Source organism: Mauremys reevesii, linkage group 11 (assembly GCF_016161935.1).
Source record: "Mauremys reevesii isolate NIE-2019 linkage group 11, ASM1616193v1, whole genome shotgun sequence".
NCBI classification, from domain to species: Eukaryota; Metazoa; Chordata; order Testudines; family Geoemydidae; genus Mauremys; species Mauremys reevesii.
This window is the reverse complement of record NC_052633.1, coordinates 67,945,134-67,970,213: the sequence shown is the minus strand read 5'-3', so window position 1 is coordinate 67,970,213 and position 25,080 is coordinate 67,945,134. Positions and strand designations below refer to the sequence as shown.

Genomic DNA, 25,080 nt, shown 5'->3' with positions numbered 1-25,080 from the left:
GTGTACATCTGAGTATTCCCAAGATACCTACTACTGCCTTGGGATCTAAGCATTAATGGATCCTGGTGTGCTTGGCATCTTTACAAGATGAGACCTTAAAGACTAATCCCACATTGTTTGAACTTGCATGTTTTACGTTAAGCAACTAAATCCATACTTAAGCATCTAAAAAAAGAGTCACTGAGCACCCACAATGAGATCAATAGGACCCGTGGGTGCTCAAGGCCTCTGAAAAACAAGCCTCTCTTATTTTGGTTCCTGTCTCCAGGCTACCAAGTTCTGGAATTTTGGCCTAAAGCAACTTGTTCATCTAAGTAACTAACTTGGGTTATGTTTTAAATCAGCATATGCACCAAACGACTGAATGGCTCAGAGAATTGATATTAAGGAACACAAACTTCATCTCTAAGTTACCTGTTCAAAACCAGTCCAGGTTGGTGTGACAAAGCCATTACTATCTGGTTATCTGATGCCCTATGTGAAATGTGCTAGTGGGTCTCAGTCCAGATTTCAGACGAAGATACCCACATCACACACACAATAAAACAAAAATCCAAATGGCATTAACTAGCCAGCATGTACACCAGTATTAAATGAGAACGGAAAATCAACTCATAGACTTTAAGGTCAGAAGAGACCACTATGATCATCTAGTCTGACCTCCTGCACAATGGCCTCCCCTCCCTTGAAATAGTCCCCTCCAGGTTAGAGTGAAGGGGCAGAGGCTGGGTAGTGTAGGAGAACCTTGCACCTATAGTATTCGTGTCCTATAATGAATGCACATAAGAAAGTATGGAAAGAGAGGCACATTTTGGTACATTTGATACTAAAGACTGCAAGCTCAATACTAAAGCACCATGGACCGATAAAGCCCAAATATCAGAACCTCCAACACACCCACAGCAAAGGATATGGTGCCTCACCTCAATGCCAAATTACATTTGGTGTATGTAACAAACCTCTCCTTAGCATCCTGTACTCCATGCCATGGCCCTGTGTGTATTGGCCTATTTTGTTCAGACAAATACCCCTTGAATACTTTTAAACACTCAAGTCCAGCATCCGGCATCCCTGGCTCAGGCTGAGACTCCTTTAGGACACAAATGGCTTTTCACTCCTTAAAAGCAGCAAAGAGTCTTGTGGCACCTTATAGACTAACAGACGCTTCGGAGCATGAGCTTTCGTGGGTGAATACCCACTTCGTCGGATGTTGGAAGTGGGTATTCACCCATGAAAGCTCATGCTCCAAAATGTCTGTTAGTCTATAAGGTGCCACAAGACTCTTTGCTGCTTTTACAGATCCAGACTAACACGGCTACCCCTCTGATACTTTTCACTCCTTGTGTGTGGGTATCAGATCAGCCTCTGAGTCAGACAGCTACAATTTAGAACACTTTTCTCATTACCATGCCTGGGACATCCCAGGATTTAGCCCCACCATTATATATTTCTTTGAATAGTTATATTGATTTTACAGATATCTAGAAAAACAAAGTTAAAACATACAAAGGGCAAACAATGAAAACAAACTTAGAGAAGGGCTATTCTCCTTGGCAGGTGAAATGGGTAAAACTGAATGTTGTTCCAAATGCAAGAAAATAAAATTGTCCAGGCACAACGTCTCCTCAGTATAGTTTCTCATTCAGCAGTGTCTCCTACCACCTCATTTGACCTGTCACCCCCTCTCTGTATCTGTTCACTGCCTCCCCCTTCTCCAAATCAGACACAAGCTTCCTGTTCACACCTTAAAGGTCCTGTTCTATCCAGCCACTCCATTAACTCACTGCGATGTCAGTTGCTGCCTTCACTCTGCAAGTGTTCCCAGCCTTCACCACCTATCAGTTGGCTTTTCCAACAAACAGCTCCATGCTTTCTCCCACGCTTCCCAGTATGAATAGGAAAAACTCTGGCACAAATTCCATCCAGTCATCATCTTACCATCTTCAAAACTCACAATGAAGTGAGTTCTCCTTAAAATTCACCCAATCCACGATCCCTAAAAGACACAACCAGCTGAGGACAGCTAGGTGAGCCACGCCTATGGCTCATCAGGTTAAGATGTTCCTACTTCACTGTAAACTCGTCCTCCTCCTTTTGCGTATTTCATCCATCTGTTGCCTTCTGTTACAACCTAAACTGTAAACACTTTGAGGTAGGCAGTGTCTTTTAAATAAGGGTCTTTATGGTCTACCATAATATGCCTAATAATAAACAACACCACTCATCCTTTAGGTAAGGTGGAAGGAGACAGCTTTCTTCTCTCACTCCAAGGGCTCTATGCCAAGTACTAAGCGGGGTTTTTAAACCCACTCTTTTCTTCGATCTAAACTAACACGTTTCTATTTCCTTTCCTTGGTTAGAAAATGTCAATTTAATCATTTTGGCTCCTGTTACAATTCTATTTAATCAAGAGTTAATTAATTAAGTTACTCCTGCTGTAGTGTGTGTTAGACTCCCATTATGGAGAGTAAATATCTTTCTTTTAGGAATCTTGACAGTTGGAATTGTTTTCTGCTTCACTAACACACCATGTTTATACAACTCACACTGTGACTTTAATGTGCATCCTACCAGCTTCCCAGACGGAAAATGAGCAGACTGTACACTCACAGCCAGTACAAGTAGTTTCAGTAGCCTGGTAAAAAACGTTTCTCCTGAAGGAAGTATCTCAGAAGACAATCACATAATATGATAAAAATCACATTTGCTTTAATTCTACCTTTAAATAATTCCAGTATAATCAACCGTATTAAGGAAAGTGGTGTCCAGATACTGAGGTGATGAATGCCCTATAATAGATTTAACAGTCAGATACAACTTTTATACAGCACCATAAGTATGTACAATGTTTTACAAGAGAGAATAAGCCACGGCCCGAAGACTTTATAATCCAATACCAACAAAGACTGCCAAATTCATGAGTCAGCCACTGCAGAACACTGTACTAGAAGATCAAACAAAACATTCCAGGGTCTCATTGATGCTAATTCTCATGACTGTATCGCAAGCCTTGTTATATTTAGAGCTTTTTTAAAGCCTCAGCTCTTGGAGTCAGGTGATTCAAGTAGAATTTCAACTTTCTTTGAATTTTTTTTCGGGGGGGGGCGGGGGGGAAGCTTTTGTAAATTTTATTCCTTATGGCTGCAGAGAAAAGCTTGAAAACATGAACCCTAAAGACTCAAAAACCAGAAGCCTAATAAAAAGAACCCAACATATATTAACTCTAAATTCTCCTGATTTTAAGTTAATCTCATGATTTGTAGGGGTCAGGCTCATGAGTTTTAAGCACTTGGGGCTGGCAACACTGTGACATAAACTACAAAGTTACTGTGGCAGTTTTCCGTGGTGGTCTATGAATGTTACTGCTGTTAGAGAATGGTGGCCCAGTGACCCAAGAGGGCGCTTCCAAACCCATTAGCCATTAATCGAAGGAAGCTATAAAACAGCAACTAAAAAAGGAGCCAGTCCTACCTTCCTTATTCAGACTAAACTTTCATTGATGTGAAAAATCCCATGAAGTGCAAGATCATTATTTGTATTACAGTAGAACTTAGAGAGGTTGCAGCCAAGCTCAGGACTCCACTGCGCTAGGTGTTGTGCACACACATGGTAAGAGACTGGCTCTGTCCCAAAGAACTTACCATTGAAATAAATAGACAAGACAGGCAAAAAGCGGGAAGGGAAACAAAGATGATGTGATTTGTAAAGCACCTAACATGATGGGGCCATGACTGGGGCTCATTAGTGCTACGGTCATACAGATAAATAATAAAGTAATAATAATAATTTGCCCAATGTTACAGCTGTGAATAAAATCCCTCATCAATGGACTCCTGGTCTGGTGCCCTACCCACTGAAAGACATTATGCTAACCAAGGAAATTTACAGCACAGACCTTGAAGAAAAACGCATGATTTAACATAGTTTTAAATTGAATGGCAAAGAGAGAAAACAAATAGTGCTTTTCATGTGCTACACTTTGCCTGCCTGTCCCCAAAAGGTTTCTTTATGAGGATTTTCAGAACTCAGGGCTCCAGTTAACATTCAGGGTCTGTTGGTATAGAGATACGATTATCTCTCAACACAGTTTTCCACTGCTTAGTTCAGAGTATATTTAATTATCAACAATAGCTCATTATTTTTATACATGAATGTTTCAGCGTTTCCTGTTGACATCAGTAGTAGGTTCTCTCTTTTTTAATTTGCAGTTTGGATCCTTGAAAATTCCCTTTAAATTATGCTTTGGGAAGATGTCAGCAGTAGCTGTGAGTAAAGATATTAAACCATCCTCCCAGGCTCTCTCATTAGCATAATATTTATGACCCACTTAGCATTCTTCTCAGTGAGCTGAGCGCTAGTGATACTGATCAATGAGCAAGACATGTATATGGCATGGGGGAAGAGAATCTTTAAGAGTCAGTAAAGAAGTCGGAATAGCTTTCCAGAACTAGAGGTATTAATCATATTACTGCTGGTGTGGCTGTGGTGAAGTACATTTTTATTTTTAAAACAGTAAGTAAAACAGCACGATGGATTTTCTGTTTAAAGACATACTAATGCTTTGCACTTCTACAGCACCTTCTATCAGAGGATCTGAAAGTGCCTTACAACTATTAAGCCTCTGAACCACCTTGTGAAGCAGGGATGTATCATCCTGCTCCCCCATTTTACAGCTGGACAGACTGAGGCAGAGTGGTTAAGTGACTTGCCAATGCCACCCAGGAAATCTGTGGCAGAGCCAGAAACTGAACACAGATCTAAGCCCCAGTACTGCTACTATCAAAACCATCGTCCCCCTCCACCTCACCCCCAGTGGCTTTAAGAATTAGAGTAATCCAAATATGCAGACATTCCCATTGTAAACCCAGTTTCAAGATTATTATATACAAAAAACATATATACATAAAGGGTGACTGACAAACACAAATCAACTCTTATGTGAGTGGCACAAATAAATGTGAATAAACTGAAAAGCTAGTCAGTGTTAATTTAAAAAAATGATGTAAATCCATTTAGGTCTCTTTTGTGGAGCTGTATCACAAGCCTGGGGGCTCAGTCCTGCTCGGAGTTGAGCTTCAGAAGTAAGGGTGACCAGCACTTCTCAGGACTGGTCCCCAACGTTGGCATTAACTAGCAAAAAGAGACTGCTTCAGACTCACATGCTAGGGAGACATCTGTTGGTGAATTTTTTATTTGCCTGAAGCCCAGGGGAATATCAAAGAGTAAAATCACTTGGGCAATCGATAGGCCAAATCCTGTTTGCCTTACTCACACTAACAGCCCCACTGAAGTGAATAAGACTTCTAGGGTGAGATGAGTGAGACTTGGACCAATATTTACAATCTTGTAAATGGACGGATAGATGTTCCTTTTTTACATATGCAGCAGGGGAATTCTGCTTGGAAATTTACCAAATCCCCAGAACCCAACAAAACAGGGTTCGGGTTTCCAGCCATTAGCACCATCTGTTGTCATGACATCATGGGAAATGGCGCCTTTCTAGCCTGCATGCCCCAGAATGGCATTTATGGCACAAATTTTTCAGCCTACTGAAATAATTAGTAAATCATTAAATGCAGTACACTCATCAGCCGAGTGCTCAGTAATACTCAGTCTCTGTAAGCTAAAGGACATTGCATTTTACATTTCGATAGCATCTGCCCTCCTGAAATGCTGCACATTCTATACACAAATAACACACTGGGATGGAGAATGGCTGACAACCTCAGCACAGGACTCCACAGCAATTCCCCACTTTTACAAAAAGGGCCATAGGATCATTATGACCACACAAAATAGACATGGGCTTGAGTTCTAAAGTCTCCTCTGTAGAGATCACAGGAGGAGGAAATGCTGCAAGAAGTAATTTTTCTATACAATGGCATCATTACGCTCTCAGAACATCGTCCCATCCAAAGAGATTATTATTCGGTATTTAGACACTAGGGTGATAAGCACCCAAGATAGAGAACGGCCAAATTATAGCCTTGCTCCTCTTTGGGACACTGGGATTGGGGTGGATGCACTGGAAAAGCAGATGAGAAGGGAAGATACAGGCAGGGTGTCTTAGGGAGTGCTGGGTGGTACACCCCGTATGGTTCTCCTAAGATCTACTTATAATTTTATACCATAATCATCATCATGGTATCTATCAGTGCGCCTGCAGCATGCACTCCCCCAACAGCTGCTGCAACATACTCGCAGGTGCTCTGTCGGCAGGACTCTCGCCTTGCCCCCAACCCGAGTGGTGATGGCCTCTTGATGCCTTGGAGCACTTCTGGTTCTACTCACTGGTCCTCCCTCCGCATTGACAACACAGCAATGTATTGTGTATGTGGGTGTAATAACTCCCTGTGATTCTGCAATGCATCCACACATGACATAGGAGAAACTAGCCCTTCGTTGGCAGGTACCATTGTGTGTGTTGCGATGGACGATACAGAGAGGAAGATACAGTCTCTCTCTCTCTCCTGAGGATTTATAATCTAAATCCAGGGGCAATGCAACTGGTGACCACATACAGACTAATACTATGCCTGCATAAACTCTAAGGTGTTATGCACACATCAACCCCCTACCCCATAACTCTTAAGCCATTACACAAATAATTAACATCTACTAATTAGATAAGCACGTAAACCGGGGTGGACAAACTACGGCCTGAGGGCCACATCCAGCCCACCAGCCAATTTAATCTGGTTCTCAAGCTCCCACTGACACCAGGGTCAATTGTTCCAGCACTTTGCTGACCATCCTGCTTTCCCTCCACAGGCCCGGTGTGCAGTGCATGGCCCGCCCCACTCTCGGACACATGATTGCCCTTTACTTTTTACTTTTTGGGGGAGAGTCACATGTGGGTGACACAGATACCTTCCAGCCCATTCTCCAGTACATTTATTCTTAGAATAGGTGAAGCAGGCCCTGTTTGTTCTGCTTCCATTTTCAAAACACACAGCCATCAACTGAGATGTTTTAATGGCAACAGCTTTTAGCTACCCTACCAAACAACTGGTGAAAACTGGAGAGAAAGCCAACAGCAAAAGAGTAAGTGCTCGGAGACCAAATCCTGCAGTCCTTACTCAGGCAAAACTTCCACTGAGTCCAATGAGGCAAAACTCTCACTGATCCTTCCACAATTATACACACTGGGGTGAACCTCTATGGAAGACTAGGCAACTAGCAGAGTTAAGTTAGTAACTGAGACTGAGTAAAGGAAGAACTGAGGAGACATTAACTCAGAGTGCTATTGGACAAAACAATAAGACTTCAAAGAAGAGAAATCAGAGGGGAGAAAATCAATGTCAAAGCATTTGCCATATGGAGCCACTAATTACACGGATAAGAAATACTGTAATAATAGAGAAAGCAGGATCAATAGGGAAGCGAGAGCTGGAAAATGTGGAATAAAAGGCCAGTAAAATCTTAGTGCCCTGGCCTACATGGGAGTCCAGAAATTGGGGGAAGACAATGAAAATTAAAAGTAAATCGATCATAAGGAAACGAATTTTTAGCCAACTTGAAGCCATGGAAATGAGACATTTGAGGGCAGTGAGAGGGGTGATCGTGCTGCACCCCACGTGGAATGATGCCATCAGGAGACCAAGGCCTGTGGTATCAGACAGAAGCTGCCATAGAGGAGGCTGAGTTGGTACAGGCATGGAAGAAGGACGGATGAAAGGAATCCTATTAGGGAGGCGTTTGAGACTAAAGTGACTGACGGACAACAAGAGGACAGCCAAGAAAACAGCAGATAGAGCGTGTACAGGAGGGCAGAGTGGATATGGAGCAAGCGTTGGACCAGCAAGCTGTGTTGAGTGTTCTGAGCCTGAGCCTCGAGTCATTTGAGATAATTACACGAGGGTCCAGCAATCCACAAGCAAGGGTCTAACCAGGGAACCCAAGGCAAGTATATAGGATCCTAATGAAAGCAACCACGCTAGTCTGCTCAACATTGCTACCTTGTTGGGGATGCTCCCCATTACCTGGTAGTTTTGACAGACTATTCCTGTTCCAGCCTCTTCCTTCCCCTGCTCCAGCCAGCTCCTACCCCTGCCCGTGCGTGTGCCTGCTCCAGCCTGTACCTGCTCCAGCCAGGGCTGGTCGCCTGACTGTCCTGACAGCAGCCTAGCAAAGACTGATCTGGCGACCCAACTCTGAGTTGCTGAAGTCTCTCATCTTAAACCAGGGATAAATTTGGCTCGTTTCAGCCAAAACTTCCACAGGGTACGTGAGGTCAGTAGAATTTCACCTGAGAGTCTGCAAGATTTGGTCCAGTTTTGGTTATTCCCAACCTTCATTTAAAGCAAATCAGTTATGAACAACTCACACCCTATATAAACTCAAATGTATTCAGATTCAAATTAAAACGGTGCATCCTGGTTTCCTGGGTCACACAAAGGCATACGCTTTGCCATTATGCTGTTGGGGGAGCAAGAGCCAATAAACATGAGTTTGAACGTGAGGAAATAAAAGGGAAGAGCAGTCAAAAGTTAACAATGGACATCAATTCATTAATAAAAATGAACCATCCTCTGAAAAGTATGAGATGCTGCCTCCTCCCCTTTCCCCCCGCCCCCCAAGCAATTCTGGCTTTCACGGCCATCTTGTATGTCTCAGATAACCCCAAAGGATACCCTCCAGGGAAATTCACCTGTAATACTTGTGGAACACTTTTTCACAATACGCTGGTATGTACATCTTACATACAAGCTATTTCCTTTAATACATGTTAACAGAGGCTGCTTCTTTCTTGAGCCAAGAGTTGTAAAGCACGCAGTCTGCATCCAGACTTACAGGTATCTAGAAGAGCCACGCCTCCCTTTATCCTTCAGAAAATTCCTGCTTTAAGCAGGGTTTGACAAAGCACAAGCAGATGCCATGACAAGGACGTGGGGTTCTGCGTTGACAAACATAGGGCAGATACCCAAGAATGTGTATGAATAAAGATGCATGTTAACAACTGAAATGCCTTGATGGACAGGGCTAGAGCCTAATCTTGCTCCCACTAGAGGCAATGACAAAACTCCCATTTCACTTCAAAGGTGCATAATCGAGGCCAGGATTCATATTCATAAATGTAATTTATAATTACAGAGATTCTTACCTGACATCGTGGGATCTACAGACTTCCCATTCACAGTGGAATCTTTGCTACAAGTGCCAAGTAGCTCCAGCTCCAAAGCCTCAGCCTCCCCTACACATAGTTCTGTTCCCTGACTAGTGATTCTTCTAAGTGCATAGAGCTTCTTGTATTGATGTCTGCACATCTCCAGCCAAGCAGACCCACAACATGCTGTAGATCGAACAGGCAGACATCAATTTCAGCACCAGCTAATTCGCTTGTACGCTGTCGAGTAAACAGCATTTTGAGTCTTTAGTCTCTAGAAGAGGAGTTACTTGGTGTGCAAAGTACAAGAATGGCTACAATAAACATTATGCCAGAGAACATGGTTTAAAATGTCTAATCATCACACTGAAAAGAAATACCTTGACCCTTTATTATCCACAAATTCAAATCCCTGCACAATCTGTCTATGACTTGAAACTCAGGGCCGGTCTACACTTAAAACACTGCATTGGCGCAGCTGCACCAATGCACTTGCGCCGCTGTAGTGTAGAAGTTCTTCCATCGACATAGCGCTGCCTACACTGGGGGTTAGGTCGGTATAATTATGTTGCTCCAGGGTGTGGATTTCTCATGTAAGCGTCAGTGGGCATTCTGAAGCTTTGCAACTTGCACATAAATATGTTAATATATAACATAACAGTAAAACAGCCATAGCTACTGTCAGCACATCTCAGTGATCAATTATACCCTAACCCAGACTGCTGGCCAAATACGTAATGTGTGCGACAGAGACGCTAGAGTTGCAAAATGAAACCAGATTAGGAGAACTAAGCCAACGGTTTATCTACAGAACAGGTAAAGCCCAAGCAACAGCAATGTAATCTTCCCTCATTCGTGGAGCTGGAAGCAAAGGAGATAGTTTATTCTCCATGCTCTGAATCTTTGGCCTTTTGGCTGGGTAGCTTTCTAAATAAAAACCCTAATTCTACAGGGTTTGTGTTCCAGTGATAATTGATTCTCTTTGTCCTCGAGTATCATTTCATGTGGTTAAAAATCTGTCCACTGGGGGGAGCTCCTTTTAATTTTAACTCTAGCAAAACGATGAAGAAATGAAATCAAAATGTAGTGGATTCATAATGCAATACTTTCACAGTGTCTAGGGCCAAAATCAGGGCACATGGCCAACAATTTGCAAAAACAAAAATGCCCAAGATTTTATTGTGCAAGAGTCTGATTAGGATTTGCAACAAAGACTAATCTTATATTGTGTATTTTAATCCAAACAGATGTTTCTTGAGAAAGGTGATTCAGTGAATTACATTCAGACTTTAAAGTAATTAAGCTGGGTTCAGAACTCCAAGAAATGTTTCTAGTAATTTCAATAATATGGAAAGATTGCCCTTGCTACAGGGTAATGGCTCCCGAACTCATGGGAAAGTCCCACTTATACAGGTGCTATTCCGGGGGTATTCGGTGCCAAAAAAAAGATTCTACGTCAAAAAATTTTAAATTCTGCATATATTATTTGCCAAAATAACACAATACAATCACATCAGTTTCAATTATTTTGGTAATTTACTTCAAAATACCTGTCAGCAACTGTATACAGACAACAAAAACGATTCAGGAAATATTTTTTTGACAAATAGATTCCTTACTAGGCATATTAATACAGAACTTTGAGTAATAATTCTTTTAAACTACAATACAGAACTGTATTTCCTGCACTCCCCAGAAGCAGTGGAAAGGTTTCGGGGAGTCAGGGGTAACGGAGTGGCTGAGGAAGAGGGAAGTCATTGCTGGGTGTGAACTTGGAGGGTTGCTGGGTGTGGGTGGGAGAAGTATGGAACAGGGATTTTGTTTTGCACAGTGAGGGATCATTAGGGAGCCTCCACCATGCAGATCCTGGCTGACCCCTACTCTCTCTCATTCAGTCAGGCACATCTGTCTCTATGTCCCTGCACCCTCTCCCCCCGTCCCCATATGTCCCTGAACCCCCACTCAGCCACCCCGTCCTCCCACAGCCCTGCACCCCCACTCAGTCACCTCACCCTTCATCTGGCCCTGAACCCTCCCCCGTCCTGATGTGGCCCTACGCCCCCACTTAGCCACCCCTCTTCTCCTATGTGGCCCTGCACCCCCTCCCTCCATGTGGCCCTGCACTCCCATTCATCCCCCACCCCAGTCCGTCCCCCCCACTAGCCCTTCTGAACCCCACTCTGTGACCCCCAGCAGCCGCATGTGCCCCACGCTGTCCGTTTCCCCATATCCTGTGCCTCCTGACCGGGCCCTCCCCCGGGAGCAGTTGTTAAAGACACTCAGCATCTCACACGGTCAAGCCCTCTGAACTCCAGAGATGCCTGTGATTTGCCTCCCAGAGAAGACAGGAGTTAAGGGAAAGAGTGGTGGGGAAATGGCAAAAAGAAGTTACAATATTTGATTTTCCATGTGCTTAGACTGAGAGCATCCCTGGGGTTAGAAGAGTGTCTTAGCACATCCCTGCAAGGCCAGAACTGCCCAGCTTTGCTGTCAAATTCCAACACTTTAAAGCCGTGGTTCTCAACCTCTTTGGACTCTGGACCAATTTGTAAATGTTTATGGCCTGTCACGACCCAGTAAATAGTCTGGGGCTGGAGGCCATGGGGCAGAGCTGTAACTAGGCATTTTAGCGCCCACAGCGAGCAAGCATATTTGTGTCCCCTTCCAGAGATGATACGTGGGGGAGAGGCATGTGGGGTCACGTGCCCCCCTCCCAGATATTTTGGTTGCACCCCCGCCTCAACTCAGACAGGTTGGGTGGCCCACTGATGTCAGTCGGGGGGGGGGGGGGGAGGTGGCGCTCCCTCCCCAAGCCCCACTCCACCGAGCCCACTGTGGGGGCTGGCCAGAGCCACCCTCGCGCCTTTGTACCCTGGATGGCTGCTCCACTCACGCTGCCCTGGTTACACTCTGCCCTGGGGTTGTTTCAGCTGGATCCTGGGTCATGCCCAGCACTCACCCCACAATGGCAGCTCCTATGCTGTGGGGCTGGCTGGGCTTGGATCTCCACTCCGGGCACTGCAACCTCCAGCATTGCTGCACCGCTCAGATTTGGCCCCACCCCTTGACTGACCCAAATTTGTGTGAGTGGAGTTGTGACCTGGCTCATGGGGATCCAGTGCCACTCACTCAAATGTGGCCTTTCTGGGCTCCTGTCATGACAGCTGAGCCAAATCTGAGTGGTACTGGGACCCCAGAGGTTACAGTGCCTGGAGCAGGGAGGCGAGCCCAGCCAGCCCTGTGGAATAGGAGCCACAAGAGCTGCCATGCGACCCTCTGAAACATTCTGGTGACCCAATTATGGGTCCTGACCCACGGGCTGAGAAACCCTGCTTTAAAGTATGTATGTAAGAGACTTTCCAGAACAGGACTGCTCCCCTCTATGTGGGAAAAAGTGGATATGGGGAATTTAGATGAAGCTAAACTGCCATGGTTTACTTAAAAAATATTTATTTAACTTAGTATAATCTAAGCAGAAAGGAGAAACGAGATTTTTCCTTGTTTATCCTTGTACAACGTTACTCATTTGATAGTACTGTGTTATGCAAATTGTATGTGATTGTGATCCCAAGCACATCCTGGTTATTATTTCATATATTTGGATTACAGTGGGGCCTAGAGTCCCCAGCAAAAATCAGGGCCCACTGAGGTAGGTGCTGAACATTCACCGAGTGAAAGATAATCCCCTGCTTAGAGGAATTTACAATCTCAATATTTGCAGGATTCGGCCCTAAACCTGCAACTTATTCAGGTGCACTGACCCACTTAGGACTCCCTCTGGGCCCAAAGGGCTCACCCGTGAAGATATGACAGAAGGACCAGGGCCCGAGTGTCCAGATAAATTGTGCCTTCACCCAAGCGTGGCATGTGCTTCGATAGCACAGCCTGCAATTCTGCATGCCCACGCACAGGCTTTGTGTTTTATGGGGGGGTAAAATATACATTATTTGTATTGTGGTAGTGCATCAGAGCCCTAGCAATGGACCAGGACCGCACCCTGCATTCATTTTTACCAATAGTCAGTGCACAGGGTGAGTAAATATCATGCCTGGCCTGGCACGTTTCAATGACCCTTTTGATAGTTAGGGATACTGTTCATTAGCATCTATGATAAATCAGAGTTCTCACAATCTCCATGACTATCGCTGACACTTTTTGCACCATTTCTAGGTATGGAACTGGCATGGAGGAGTGTGAAACTGGAGCCAGGGACAAGTACAAAATTAGCAAATTGATATTAGCAGCTGTTTCCAAGCATTGCTCAGACTAAACTAAACATTTTAAGCTTAAATCATAGTTTAGGAACTTGGGAAAATTGCCACTTTTATAAAACTCATGAACAGTTCTACAGTCTGATGCACCCAACTGAATGCCTGCACACTGCGACAAGAGACCTCTGAATAAAGTAAGATGGGGTCTTGGAGGACATACAATGAAAGACAGATTATGGGCTTCAATGGAGATGGAAACTATGATACAGTACTTTAATTTTAGAACCAGTTTTATAGTAGAAAGGTGTGAATTGTGGGAGCTTGGAAAGATAGATCAGCAATAGCTTGTTTAACGTCTCCCATCGCAATAATAAAACCTCAGCAGATTTGACCACAGAGGGATCTACAGAAACCTTCTGACGCATTCAGAGGTTTTTAGTATGCGACGCAGGCTGCTGACATTTGTCTCCCGACTGTTTAACAACAAGTAATGTGAAACGCTCAGTGTCTAATTCATAAGAATGCTGGTTTTATTCCGTCATCAGTCAAAGTCCATTATTAAAAAAAGAACAGAGAGAATGCGAGCTTGCAGTTAGTAGCTCATTGTTTCCAAAACCCAAAACAAAAGAGATCAAGTTTTGTGGGGAAATAATCAGAAAAGAATAAATGCTAAAACAACATTTAAAAAACTGCAGTTTGCATATAAATCTCAGGCTTATAGGATTCTTTCAATCAATCAGAATAGGACTTTGGACATCAAAGGCCAAATTCTGCCCTCAGGACACAGATACAACTTTAGTGGTTCTAGAAATAGGTACTGGACACTAGATTTGACTCATTTGTCCAAAACTGTGTTCTGAGTGGCCTGCCGGGTTTTTTGCTGGTTTCTTTTTGTGATCAGAGGGTTAAATCCTGTGTAACCAAAACTGCCCCAGAAGTTGATGGAAGATTACTATTGTTTATTATCTGTATTACTGTGGTACCTCGAAGCCCAAGACAGGGATCAGGGCCCCATTTTGCTTGGTGTTGTACATATCAATAATGCAAAGACGGTCATTGCACCAAAGAGTTTACAACTTAAGGCCCTGATCCTGCAAAGACTCAAGCACATGCTTAAGTTTACATACAGCAACTAGTCCCATTGAAGCAGGACTAGTCACAACGTGTGAAGTCTTTGCAGGCTCAGGGCTTATGTACTGGTATATGACAAAGGGTGGACAGAGCAAATAGACAGTGGGAGTGCAAGGTAGCAGCATGATGCACTCCCTCAGGCACCCCAACCCCCCGCCCCAGCCCCATGAAAGTGAGTGAGGGTGGGGGAGAGCAAGCAACAGAGGGAGGGGGGAATGGAGTGAGTAGGGCAGGGCCTCGGGGAAGGCAGGAGTAGATCCTGAGTTAGGGTGACCAGACAGCAAGTGTGAAGAATCAGGACAGGGGGTGGAAGGTAATAGGTGCCTATGTAAGAAAAAGCTCCAAAAATCGGGACTGTCCCTATAAAATCAGGACATCTGGTCACCCTATCCTGAGTTGATCTTAAATTCAAAAAGTGATCTTGTGCGTAAAACGGTTGGAGACCACTGGTGTAGACACTACCTATGCCAACAGAAGGGGTTCTCCCATTGGTGTAGGTAATCCACCTCCCCAAGATACAATAGCTAGGTCAATGGAAAAATGTTATCTATCACTGTCTACATGGGGACTTGGGTTGGATAACGCCACTCAGGGGTGTGGCTGTTTCCCACCCCTGACCAACACAGTTAAACCAACCTAATTTTCTAAGGTAGCCCAGGTCTCAGTCTCAGAATGATTTAGACTGGAAGGAAAGGGACCTTCAAGGGCACCATCATCAGTTCTTAGCCACTTGGCACTGTGGAAGGATTGATTTATAATACCCCTAAACAATCCCTAGCTGAACGGGGTGTGTATGAGCTTTGAACATATCTATTGATGATATACCCCTGTTTAAATTCAACATAAAACATGGACCACTGCTGGAGTACACAACAGAATATTTCTGTCAGCACAGAAGGTTCAGTAAGCACGTTGTCTGTGCTGGAAGGAAAAGGTCCACAGAGGAATCACACTGTACAAATCTGTTAAGAGCAAAGGAATGAAGAACTTAAAAAGTTTAAATTTCTACCCCAAAAAAGGTGACATCAGTGTATGGAAACACTCTGAAATCAGTCTGCAAGCACAACAACACTTTGACACCACATCATCTGGTGACCGTTAGCCTCCATCTGCAGTTGCTTTCATTTTAAAAAGAAAAGCGTTAGCAAATAGAAAAATTAACGTGTTAGACACGGAGCAACAGAGACAACTATGTACAAATTTGCCTTCAGCTTCACCCTACATAGTTTGCTAATAAAAATACATGAATCTCGCCTGCTATCAAACTTGTGAATCTCAACTCCATTTTCACACCGCAGTGTTAATGAGAAACCACTGCTCCCAATATAACTAAGAGTCTCATATTGTGCTGTTAGACTCATCCCATTTCATCTGAACATGCCTATTTGATGGAAAGTAAATGTGTGTTTGTACTGCTGCTTTTTATCACTACTTTACAGACTATTTAGTCTCTAAAAAAATCGTTACAAATGTCAAAATAACAAAAAAGTGTTCTGATATAAAAGATAAATAAAAATGTGCACACCAAGTCACGAAATCCAAGATGTGGAAATCAATTCTGAGATTTTTTTTCTGCCATAACCTTGTTCCAAATGCAAGTTCAGTGCTCTCATGTTATTCAAGGGCAAAAATAAGGTATTGCCCCATTTCCATATAGACCTTTGAACTATCTGTAGTAGCTCTTGTTTCTCTACTCATGCTGTTTTAAAGAATATTTTGGGTTTGGGTTTGTTTGGTTGATTTTTGTAATAGATCTTTTGTTGAAGACCCACCGATGTTTGATCAATAATTAACAGGACCTGTTAAACAGCATGGAGAGAGAGCCCCCAGAAAAACAGAGCAATAGAAGTCAGTCAGGAAGATCCAGTTCTTTCTCTCTTAGTTTTATATTTCCTTTAAATTTCAAAAGTAAGAATCTATATGTTATTAATTATTATTATTGGCATTACATTCCCTCTGGCAGTGGCTCCTAGGTGGGGGGAGGGAGTAGGGGGTCTCCACGCGCCGCTGCCCGCAGATACCGCCCCCGCAGCTCCCATTGGCCACAGTTCCCAGCCAATGGAAGTTGCAGAGTCGGCACTCAGGACAGGGGCAGCGCGTGGAAACCCCCTGCCCCTCTCCTCCACGGGGCTACAGGGATGGTGGTGGCCACTTCCGGGAGCAGCACGGAGCCAAAGCAGGTAAGGGACCCTGCCTTACCTCCGCTGCCGCACCAGACTGTTAGAGCACAAAATCTCCCGGTTTGGCTGAAGTAGCCTCTGGGAGATAGCACGTGATTCCAGGAGACTCCTCACAAAACCCAAGGTCACACAGGAAGAATGTGGCAGAGCTTGGAAATGAACCCAGATTTCATGAGTTATACAAGAAATATGTAATTTTTCCTCAATAAAGAACTGGAGCTGGGAGAGAAGCTGGTAAAAAAATCTTACCACCCAAGAACAAAGGTGCAGAAAGAGAACCAATGAAGTATGTTGAAGGGATAGCGTCAAGACTGACAGGCCCAAAATACAACCTTCACCACTAAATTTGTAGCAGCCTGATCTTCAGGCAAATGGAACTACCAGTATCAGCCTTGCAGCACTTCCCCATATCTCTTGATGTTGCAACTTTAATTTTACTATTTTAATCATAGAGAGGAGCCTGTGATTAGTAGAAGAGAGACACTTATCTTAATCATTGATCCCTTATGCATAGGTATGCAGATATGCAGCCTCTTATTAACATTGGTGATGAGATCCTGCTGCATGGTAAAACTGGAATAAAGTACGGTAATTTCATCTGCTTTTACAACAATGTCAAAGAGGCTGATGGTATATATTTATGACAAAGACTATCATTATTGCTGGTGTCTACTTATATGTTGTGGAAGTGCTATACTGACAGCAAGTTGTGTGTGGGTGAGGTCACTTTCCTTATTATACCTTTAACATTGTGTGCAACAACCACCATGAGCAAATGCATCATCTTGTCGATGGTGGGATGTAACAGTGACATTAATGCAATGTTTGTCATTAACTTCCCCAGAAACATAGCTATGGAAATGTTCTTGGCAAAAATCTGATAATGGACCTGGTGACCTCAGCTGACTTTCATATCTCCCCATTAGAGGTATCATACCCAACAGGATCAGTTTATAGAAGAATTGATTATTAACTGATTTATTAACTCTTAGCCCTAATATCAATGTAAAGGCACTTGAACTGCTAAAATTTGATAAAAAGCTAATGATGACTTTTTGGTGACCTTTGATGCAAAGGTCAAACTTCCAATTTGGAATTTTCTGTATCCAGTGGTCCATTAGGACTAGATATAGCAAGTGCCAAGATTCTAGCAACAGGAGAAAATGACGATTCGCTGTGTCAGTCCTTTTCTAGCATCTATATGTTGTTCCAGGAAAAAACATTTTTTTTCCAAGTTCTTCTAACAAACCAGAGATTATCAACCTTCCAAACAAGGGAAGTAATATTGCTAAAATCCCATTTTATCACAGGACTTGATAGCATCAGAACATAAAATCTTTTACTGTTAAGTTACCTCATCAAACCTTACCTTGGTCAGCTGTGATCTAAAGCTCTTAGCATCTGATGTTTGATGATATATGTGAAACGTGTTCGCTGGACAAGTGTCTCCATTTCGGCATTCTCAGATGAAGGACTGAGTGTATCTCCTCTCATCCCTAGAGGTGGCCCCTCCAGCTCAGGTTTGTTCTGTTGACATGCAGAGGACTTTTTCCCCCAGGCATTCTCAAACCAGAACCTTTCACCAGCCCTAAATTCACACAATTTTCTTTTTTTTTAATCCCCATTTTGGCTAACGGACAGCTGAACAACAAACCCAGTGCTCTATGCTGCATTATCTACAACCCTCCAACCTCCAGCACAGGATTCTCACAAGTTCCTATATCCTGCCTGATCAAACACTGCCTGTCAGAACAGATGGCATCATGTGCAGACCTGCCAATACCCGAGTGCTATGAACAGGGAATATCTGGGGGGGAAATATGGGCACACCACATATTCCATAGCAACACACTGGCCTAGCAGCACTTTTCAGAGGGATACAGAGAGAAACTGTAAACAAGGAACAGAGTGTGTGCACACCCGTGAACAACCAAAGCTGTTTAGATCTAAATTCTAGCAGTCTCCTCTAAAAAGAGATAGGAAAAATACAAACTAGGGACCAAAATAGAATCCACAGAAGGAGAGGAGCTATTAAATGCAGGTCTGCAGCTTCTTAAAGGGACATTGTCACGGGCTAGCAGCTTCAGTGAGCTTCCACAAAAAGATTTTGCCTCTAGACACTCAGGATCATATTCTATTAAAGTCTCAAGTGAAAAGGTACGTAGTTGTCTCTCCACATCATAGATGCTCTGTATGATTTGAAGTCTCTGCAGACTCAGCTCAGTTCAGCCCAGGACTCAAACAGCAGGGGTGTAAATAAGGACTGAAATACACTGGCAGAGCTACATTGGGGGGGGGGGCTGAAGTTTGCACAGCCCCTGCTTGCCCATTGTCTTGCTCCAAGCAGCACCATCACACCTTAACTTTCACACGCAGCAAATTCACCAAAAAATGAAAGAGAAAGGGAATTGTCAGTTTGCAAAGACTCCTTTGGAACCCCCCAAAATCCTGATCACTTAGCTATTTAGGGCTCTGTTATGAGCCAGAACCCCATTAGAAAGGAGGGAGGCCCACTATCCAAAGTGATGTAACTGGAAGCATTATTCCTTCCACAGATGTAACACCTTAACATTCAGGGTGCACGGCAGGGGCGCTTGCTGCAGCCGTACAGCAGCTGCATCCAGTTCTACCTTCCTGTCAGCACTGCTAGCCAGCATCCCCACCCCTTAGTGCTCCCCACCGTGTTGGGAGCCAGTTGATCCCCGACTCCTACGCAGGTGTACTGGGACAGGAGGGCTCCCTGTGCCCCTCCCACTTTCTAATGCCCCCACACCGGGGAGGCAAATTTGAGCCCATAAAATCCAGAGAATGGACATTCATCACCATGACATTAGTAACAGAGTTAAAAATACCCAGAAAGTTGAGGGGAAAAGCTCAATGGATTTAACTCTGCTCCCCCGTGCAGTCAGTGGCAATAGTCTGCTTTTACACCAGTGTAACAGAGTAGGATGGAGCCCACTGCTGCACTGTGGTGCAACAACAGTGTGAAGTAAGCAAAGAAAGGGAGCAGTGGACAGTGTTACTTGACGCTGAAATCCAATAAAACAGAGAGTAAAAAGAGGTTACAGGGTTGTAGGTCCCCCCAGTCCTGGCGTCAGTTTCTTTGGCTTTACAATCACATGTTCTCCCCTGTTGTGGTGTGTAAGATTCACACGGACAAAAGGGGAAACGGACTAACTGATTGACAGGGGAAATGGTGACACTGACTCCTCACAAATGCTGTCAATTGCACAAACAAACGGAAAAACAAAACAAAAAAAGAGAAAATTCTCACAAATCCCATTCACCTATGGTCATTTTAGCAGTTACTTTTAAGAATAGTAAGTAAACAGCGATCAGAGGGATGGATTCTTTTTTTTTTTAAATCAAATACAATACACTACTGTATTAAATACAAACTACTAGCAAAATAAAGGGAAAACAGCATTTTTCTTTTGCACAGTAGTTTCAAAGCTGTATTAAGTTAATGTTCAGTTGTAAACTTTTGAAAGAACAACCATAACATTTTGTTCAGTTACGAACAACCTCCATTCCCGAGGCGTTCATAACTCTGAGGTTCTACTGTAGTTGGGCATAGCATTTTCAATGACAGTGGGAGGGGAAAGAAGGCATTTTTAAGATATTTGTCTCCTTCCATCCTCTATGACATTTGCTCTAAAAGTCAACTGGCTCTTGGCTGCTGTGAACTTTTTACAGGAGGCCAAGTGCAGAGAAAGGGTGACTAGCTATTTTCCTCCCCTAGCCCCATGCTCTGGTGAGCTCACTACAGGCCGTACGTACAGAAAAACCAAGCAAGGATTATTCAGGACTCTCTATTTTCTTGGGCTTTTGGGAGAGTAAACAAGAGAAATTCAAACTGCTTAGCACAGTGCAACAAAAGGATTCCTCTGGCAGAGCAGCAGGGCATGGTTAATTCCTTCAGCAGGCAAAAGAAACCTAGACGTGTACTGTATTTGCTGTCTTATGCTTCAAAATTAGGACAGTTGCTATTTATTACAGTGTGGGTTTTACTCTAAAATCACGCCACCCCATCCAAGGAACAGCTGAATTACTTCTGAAAATCATACATAATTAAGAAAGCCTAGGAGGGCAATGCAATCCCAGACAGGGACCATATGGTGACAATGGAGTTTCCCTACTTGCACATATGATGTAACTGAGAGCAGAATCTGACCCCCTAAATGCTATTGGGGGGGGGGGGAAGCAGACCCTAGTATCACTGACATCAGTGAGTGTGCTGGGGTGCGAGTGAGGGCATTTGTCCAATAGTATCAGTTAATACTGGATTGTCACCTATTGGTGTATGTAGTAACCTCCCCAGTTTCTCTGAGGAACTGATTAAATATTTTAATGGGTCTTTGCCATCTTTTAAACCTATTATTTTAGTATGTGAAATGGCTAAATAAAAGAGAGGAACTTTAAATCTGAAAGCATTTGCATTCAGCTTCTTTCAAAGACTAGGATTTATTCTTTAGTCTAGACACAGGAATAAATGTACATGATTATGGGCACTGCTTGTTATAATGCACTATTCTGTTTGGGTACTTGAATACGCATGGGCACAACAGCATAGAGCCAGGCAGTGTGCTACCGGAACAGGCTGCGCATACCACCTCTCACACTGCTGTCATTGCACCTGAATCCCTACCTGCAGCTCCCTTGCTGTCCTAGCACCTGTGTACTCCTCACCTGAGGCTGCTGATTACACCACCTAAGTGCCTTTCACTTGTGATGTGCCTAATCCGAAAACAAATCACCAAGATAAACAAAGAACGTTCTATTACCATGGAGAAGTTTCATATTCACCAAAGAGCACCTCCTGAGGTGTGAGAATACTTCAGCTATGTCCCCTGTGCTCCTTGGTGACTACGGGGGCTGCCAATAATGGTGCTAATTAATTCCAGCTGTGATGGTGTGTTCTGTGAGAAGGACTCTGCTCAGCAGAACTGGACCAGGATCGTCAGCTTGAGTCACACGAAGCTATCAGGAGATAACTTTCAGTCACCACTACCTTGACCGGAGTCAGAGAGATCCCAAAACTATTCTCCTAGATCATTCTCCAAGAGAAGAGAATATATTTGGGGGTCTAGTACAAAGCTTCCTGCAGTGAGAACACTGACTACATTTACACAGCTCCATAAATGTGCATAGTGCTTTTCTGACCAAACGTCAAGACCCTGCCCTGAAAAAACTTACAGTCCAGGCACTTCCACGGGCTTTGAAGACGTAAACACATGATCAAATTATTCTTGAATGTCTGAAAATTAAAAGGCCAATTTACAGTTGTCAATGCACTTAACCTTACATACAATGCCTTCTTCATTAGTGCTTTAATGTTGTTGCTGTAATTGGCAGGGATCTTTGGGAAGCCTAAGATTTGGTAAATAGGAGGGAAGAACATTCAAAGTACCATTCTGCTGCCAAATTTGCCGTCAGAGGAAGTTCCGTGTAATAAATCTCAGTGATACTAGATCAGAAGTGTCAGATTTACAACTGGCACTTTCATAGGAAACGTCATTGGAATTAATGCTGTACCAGCCCTGACCCTAATTCTTCCTGACAGAGATCTAGAAGGAGGCAGGCAGGGGAGTGGAGAAGATACCAGGTGGCTGGTCCGAAACTGGCATGATGGACAGTGTCTGTTTTTCTGTGATCACCACAAGCCTCAGAGTGGGACAAAAAGAAAAGGGCAGGAGAAAAGAGACCTGACCCAGAGAAATAGTAACACTGCTGCATGTGCCTCCCCTCTCTCAGTATCACCAGCTTCCACTAAGAGGTATGGTATGTTTGCAGGTCCCACTGCAGTGTTAGTTTACATCATTCTATATGGATTCCATTACCTGATTGGCATAATAGTCACCTGGTAGGCTTAACATTTAATAAATTCCCTATATTCCTTTTTTTTTTTTTTTACATTTCAATATCACTTGAAAGCAGGCAATATAAGATTCAAGAAATGGTGTTCATGGTATTTACATCTTCCCTTTTGATACTCGTTCCCTGTCCCACGTGTCCCTTACCACATCCACTGAGCAGCCTCACATCACCAAGGAAAGTTCCTTTAATACAGGGGGGTATTTGCATACTAAAGGGTCTATTCATCTCTAGGTGTGCAAGAAATTTATGGTTCCAACCTCCATCAAAGTTAATGGGAGTTTTGAGCATTAATTTTTCTTTCACTGAGGGAACAGGCCTCACCGGTTTACACTGAAGGATGGCCTCAAAGTATTTTAAATGTTAACTTTGTCCTTTTATATTTGCCGGTCAAGAACACCGAAAAACCTGACAAGAGGCCCTTAACAATTAACAGGAAATCAGAGAAGTGCTGGGTCCAGAGGACCGCAGACCTGGTTTAATGACAACAGAGGAAGAGGAGTCTTCTCTCTTTCTGTTTTTCAAGGTAGTGCTAAAATAACCCATTAAAAATAAAGTTCAACACAAATACAAATACAACCAACAACAGGGACTCTACTTGAACAGCTAAAGGCAAACACTGCCTCTCTTTCCTTAATAATACTTAACTTACAGAACAAGGTTTGTTTTCAAAGGACAGTAACTCCTCACTTAAGTCCTCCCGTTTAACGTTGTTTCGATGTTAGGTCCCTGCTCCATTAAGGAACAGGCTCGTTTAAAGTTGTGCAATGCTCCCTTATAACATCGTTTGGCTGCCTGCTCTGTCCACTGCTTGTAGGATTCTCTGGAAGAGCAGCGACTTTACAAGGGAGCATTGCACAACTTCCTCTTCTCCACCACTCTCTCTCCCTCCCTCCCAGCGCTTCCCCCACCGCCAAACAGCTGTTAGGACTTTCTCCGAGGGAGGGGGAAGAGCGGGGACGAGGAAGAAGCCGCGAGAAGGGAGGAGGGGAGCTTCGCTGCGGGTGGGTGCAAAGCACCTGTTAATTTTTCACTGTCAACCAGGACTGAACCCTGCCAGCATTCAGGAGGCTGGAAGGGAGGGGGGGAAGAGCTTCACAAACATCACTGCTGAGCATAGTATTAAATTGTTTGTTTAAAACTGTTTAAAACTTATACCTGTATTAAATTACTGGTTCAAAATTTTTTACTGTTTATGTACATAATACCTTTCGTCTGGCAAAAAAAAAATTCCTTGGACCCTAACCCCCCTATTTACATTAAATCTTATGGGAAAATTTTCATTTAAGATTGTTTCGCTTAACGTTTCATTTTTCAGGAACATAACTACAACGTTAAGTGAGGAGTTACTGTAGAGTCCAAACATTCAGTAGTCAGTCTTCGCTGCACCCCCTGGGATAGGAGAACATTAATCCCACTTTACAGGTGAGGGAATGGAGGCCTAGAGCCCAAGTGACAGAGCGCAGATTAAAACTCACAGACCTGTGCTTAAGCCATTAGACCACATTGCGCTAGACTCACCTCCCTAAGGGCTGAAGTGAACATTGCACAATTGTTTTTGGCTAAGAACACACATTGCCCATCTAGATTCTTTATGGCCTGCAACACTGTAGTATCTCAGCATCTCAGACCTATAAATGAGGGAACAGTCCTCTAGGTCACTCCTGTGAGATAGGAAAGTATAAGCCCCATTTTATAGATGGGGAACTAAGATAAAGTGATTGATTTATCTAAGGGCCACACAGAGAATCCATGGCAGAGCTAGGAACTGAACCTAGATCCCCAGCATCTCAGTCACAAGATCATCCTTCATTCCTATGCCCAAAACATTTGAGCCTGACCTTTATCGAAGCAAACCCTGAAATCTACTGTAAGTTTCTGAACTTTAGACAGTACAATGTGTTGCTCAATATCCTTTTTCTTTGGTTATACATGATTCACATGTGCAACATATTATGATGTTTCATTATGGTTAGAATTCATAATATTATACAGCAATCCTGTGGTCTCTTTGGTTGCTGCAGTGCTGGGAAAACCCAGAAGTGTAAATGCAAATAGAATACCTGCATCAGGCAGCCTGTACTCTACACCAGAGATAGCTGCATTTCGGTGATTCACTGTATACACAAGGCCAGATCACAGCCTCCCAAGGGAATCTCATAGGAAGGATGAAAAAACTGTGGAGTTTCCCCAAATTGTTCTGGAAACAGATGGGGAAGGTTTTCCCCTTACTGGAAAATATAGCAACTTGGTCACTAAGACCTGAAGATCCTTGGTAATCTGACAAACACACCAGGCCATCCATGTAGAGGCCCAATACACTCCTCCTGGCTCCACCAGAGTTGAACTGACAGGACTGCCCCCAGAACCTCCCCAATGGAGAGTTTCACAGGCAGATGAAGGTTGCCTTGATTTTTTTCCATGACCACAAAATAGACTGCAGGGGGAGAGAAGAACTGATGCCTGCCCAGCCAGTGGCTCCCTGGCCCAGCCCTTCCCTACAAGGGGATCCTGGTCTTTCAAAGAGGTCCCAGAAATGGGGAAAATAAGCACTGTGGAAGCAACTCACACTCACCGT

The 25,080-nt window shown here is 43.6% G+C and overlaps 1 protein-coding gene across 9 annotated transcripts in view; it reads right to left on the bottom strand.

Moving 5' to 3' along the window:
- CLASP1 (cytoplasmic linker associated protein 1) overlaps window positions 1-25,080 on the bottom strand; it is a 261,914-nt gene that overhangs the window by 139,780 nt on the left and 97,054 nt on the right. The gene's annotated exons all lie outside the window — the stretch shown is intronic.